Here is a 4,332-nt window from a genome sequence, read left to right as displayed (position 1 = left end):
CCTCCCCCGCCTCCCCCGCCTCGGGTTGATCGGGAAAATCATCCCCCCTCGACGAGGCGTGCACACGTGCTCGTGCGAAGCTCAGGACGGACGCAGTTTCGTTATCCGCCGATCGATCGATCGATCGATCGAATCGCGATTCACCGCAATCAAATTCTCAGCATCCCCCGCGGGAAAAAGGGAGGACGTAGAGGTGGGTAACGGGGACGAAAATACGGACGGAAACATTGTGCCTGGTTCGTTATCGATCGACCGACAGCCGACAGGTCTCCGGGAGAGATGGATGCAGCCACAAAAGATCGCCGACGAGATTTCGTTCCGGCATAGATCGATCGGTGTATACGATCGTATACGATGATCGGCTGTGTGTGAGTAATGTAACATGGTAGGCCGGATGATCCAGAATCAATCATACAGAACGATTGGAGTTGCGTTGCGTGTAGTATTGGCAATTTCGAAATTGGGTGAGCGCTTTCTTTAGATGATTACAAGTGCCGTGAGGAGAAGCCATTCGATTTGTCGCCTACTTGAAGAATTAATATAACGATGACCATTAATGCTACGAATTATATTGCATGACATTTAACTGCTCTTCTGGATAACCAAGCTGAAATATGCTCGAAGATGGATAAGCCTTAAAGTATTTAGGTAAGATTATATCCTACGATTTAAATAATTATTAAGATTAATTGCGCTCGCATATTTTTAATTTGAAGAACACATTTTTGTCGAATTTGTCATTAATATCAATAATAAATTAAATTAATAATGATCATGTTTAAAATCTCTGATGAGAATTAAAGAGTGAGATAATCGATTAAAAATATGCAGTTACATAGAATTAATATCTTTTTTTGTACGATGATGAGAGGTCGATGCTGACACAATCATCAATAATGTTAACGATACCAACGTAATGTAGCTATCTATTTAACAATCGAGAGATAAATAATTTTTATACGTAAGAATGTTCTTTGTTCTGTGGAAGAGAGAATTACAGCTTGTATCTTCTTCTCACGTCTTGGCTCTCGATAATGCTGAAATCTTTTAAAACCATATCAGTTCAACTTATGCTCGGTATTTTCAGTTGCTCTGTGAGATTTTAGGCCAATCCGAACAAATACAAATGTAGATCTAAGTTAAAAAAAGAACATCGATACAGTTTTTTCATTTTTAATTTTATATGCTTTCAAATTTTATATGCTAAAGCAGCTAAAGAATGAGACATTTTTTTGGCTTGTTAAAAATGTTTCAAGGTTTCTTATCCACAATTGTGTAATCGAAAAGTACTGGCAGTGATAGGAGGTGATCGGATTTTATGACATTGGTTAAGCACCCACAAAAGGCATAGTATTTAGGACAAACGTTCTTTACGACGTTTGTTAACATTGCAAAATATCTATGATTTGGCATAAATCGTGATAGGTCGTCAACCGGTGATTAAGAGACAGATCTGATCTGTCGCGAACTGGAATAATAAACTAGAAACCTCCTTTCAGGAAGAGAATTTATCGTCGAAAATAAGTATAAATATATATATGTATGCACTCGCTGCCTCTGATATTACTGAATGCCGTTATTTAATATCGTTCTCCTACTACTAATACTGGTATCACATTCCGTGGAATCAATCGAAATTCTATCCGAATTAGTTGTGCTAATCGCGATTCAATGCGCTTCGTTTATTTCATCGTTCAACCAACAGGATATATTTGTAATTATGCAATCGCAAATCACCTAAATCTAATGAAAATCATAATGGATGACCTCTCTAAAATGTATTTATAATGTAAAATCTAGATGTAGACGTAATATGTTAACAAATAAATATATCGAAGTTCTACTTGCGTAGAGGTATTATTTATAGAAAATAGATTTACGAGATAATGACAATGTAAATCATTATACACTTATATTGTATTATGCTTACAATTAGTTATGACTTTCCGTTCTAGAATTAATGAGGATTTAATAGAGATAAATTGAGAGATTGTAATGTGTGAAGAACTTCAGTAAATTATAATTAAAAATGATGACTGTCTATATGTTTGCACTATCGTATAATAAGAGAGTATCAGCCATATTAATTAGAAATTTAGATTGATAAAACAAAAAGTAGTTTATTTCGCGTTAAATTTATCGCGTTAAATCAATATATCGTAAGATGGTAGATTATTATATTGACAATTAATTAATTTAATTGCGAGATTATTTCCATTTATGATTGTGTTTCAAGTCTTACAAACTAAATTGACGCATAGTCTATAAAACTGATAATTGATTTATATATTTATATACATATACAGGGTGTTTGAAAATAATCGAATAATCTCTCGTGGGGAGGTAGAGCGTGGGCAGTTTAAAACTAAACTGATGCAACATGAGTCGAAAAGTTCTCTGTCATTTTGCAATGTTTAAGACATCTTTAATTGTTCTTTAAGGAACAGATAAGATATTTTATCAAGAACACTGAAAAATATCTCTAAAGTTGTCTTATGCGTCGATTTTATCCACAATATTTAAAAATGAATATTTCGTTAACTTACAAGAATTACAAAATGATAGAGAATTTTTCAATTTAGTCCGATTTACTGCCCATGAGAGATTACGCGGTCTTTACTGATCGCTCTATATATAAATATTACTTAAGCATCAAGATTTATTTGACAGAAAATGATATTTCTCCTCTTATTTGTGTCTAAACACTTCTCGGTTTATTTCACTTAAATGTATCTCAAGCAAATTATTGATAGTAAAGTTTTATAATGATAATTATCTAATTATTTAATATTATTCAATTTTATTTTGACATTTAGAAATAATACTGATGCATACATTTTTATAGACAGAGATAGGTATCTTCATATATAATATTTTTTTATTTAATAATGACAAGAGTGCATAAAATATATAATATTTCATGACGAGGTGCACTGCCTCGGAGGAGAAATGAGGCACGAAATATTTAGCAATCAGTGCCAGGCTGAAGACGACAGGCAGCTTCAACAGAAAGTTAGGTTGCAGCATATCAGCCTTGGACTCATTGTACTTAGGGAGCCGAAGAAGTTTGTCCTAGTCATTCGCATGACTCGCTGCAAGTGCTGCGATCTCAAAAGAATTTTAATACGCGATATTTGCGCCGTGAAAACATTAACCTTCGGTCTATCGCTGAGTTACTTTTTGCCGAGCAATCTGATCAGGGATACGTATTGTATTGGATACTCGTTGTACGCGGCTTGTCAAACTCGTCCTGTGAAAGCTTGAAGAAAAGTCGAAGGATCGTAAACAGAAATTAACGAACGAATAGAAATGCTGTGAGTACGCGCGTCTCCGTCTAATTACGAATGCAACCTTCGACGGGTGAAAGCAGCATGCGACTGTCTGTCTACAACGCACGTTTGCACGCACTTATGCGTCAGACTAATAAAACGCTCCAGACAGGATCACCGAGCGATTTATTTATAAACTCATGCAAAAAGCTGTGCGCCACAGATTTTCATTGCGATCAATTATTCTGCGAAGGGATATCTCCTTCCTTTATCGCTCGACGATTGCATATGCCGAACACGTGCGAATGCTCGGCTTTTGATTTCTGACGCGGCACGCTCACTTGAACGAGAATTCGCTCCTCATTTGCGCATCAGTGCGTATAATTAACCGCGTATGATTTAATAGCTCCTTCTCGAAAGAGTATTTAATATCCGTTACGTAAGCCGTGGCATTTCGGCTCGTACTCTTACCTACATTTAACGCTAAACGTAGTCCTTGCGTGTGATTTACACGATAGATAAATTAAATTGGTTTCCTATTACTACAAAAAGGTTAGATACACGCGAATTGCTTCTGTTGATGTGACGTGACAATCAGATAGCCACGTTTAATGTTTATATTCTTGGCAATCATTTCAATTCGCAATCTGTGTAACGATCCTAAAAAAATTATATAAAAAAGACGCATTTGTTGCACCTGATTTGCTCCAGAAACCGCTGAGCTACTTTCGACTATGCTATGAAGCGAGTGATTCGTTTACCCGTAGTGAACGTAGACGAGTGAATTGCGTGTTAACAGCTGATTTGCCACGTGGTTTCTACGTTGCCTTATTATGTAAATTCAATAGGAGTGTCTATATTTTTCGAGCGATTCTCCTTGAATGATAAACGAGCATCGCTCGTTGATGTGGCTGGACCTCAAGTTCAATGCAATAGATTTATAGTTTATGTAGCAATCAAATCGATATTTTGCAATTGCGCATTAATTTTTTTTTTTCGCATACGTGATCGGGGTAATGCTGAGATTGCAAAGCACATAAAATAGCTTACGTTAATATTCAAT

The 4,332-nt window shown here is 36.0% G+C and overlaps 1 protein-coding gene across 1 annotated transcript in view; it reads left to right on the top strand.

Moving 5' to 3' along the window:
* The first annotated feature begins 19 nt into the window (after positions 1-19).
* LOC108748129 (torso-like protein) overlaps positions 20-4,332 on the top strand; it is a 23,909-nt gene continuing 19,596 nt past the window's right edge. The window contains exon 1 of the mRNA XM_018486154.1: positions 20-648. The gene's annotated coding sequence lies outside the window, so the exon portion shown is untranslated. The remainder of the gene's footprint in view (positions 649-4,332) is intronic.

This window comes from Trachymyrmex septentrionalis, unplaced genomic scaffold, assembly GCF_001594115.1.
Source record: "Trachymyrmex septentrionalis isolate Tsep2-gDNA-1 unplaced genomic scaffold, Tsep1.0 scaffold211, whole genome shotgun sequence".
Classification (NCBI taxonomy): domain Eukaryota; kingdom Metazoa; phylum Arthropoda; class Insecta; order Hymenoptera; family Formicidae; genus Trachymyrmex; species Trachymyrmex septentrionalis.
The sequence above is the reverse complement of the archived record's forward strand: the minus strand, read 5'-3'. Positions and strand labels throughout refer to the sequence as shown.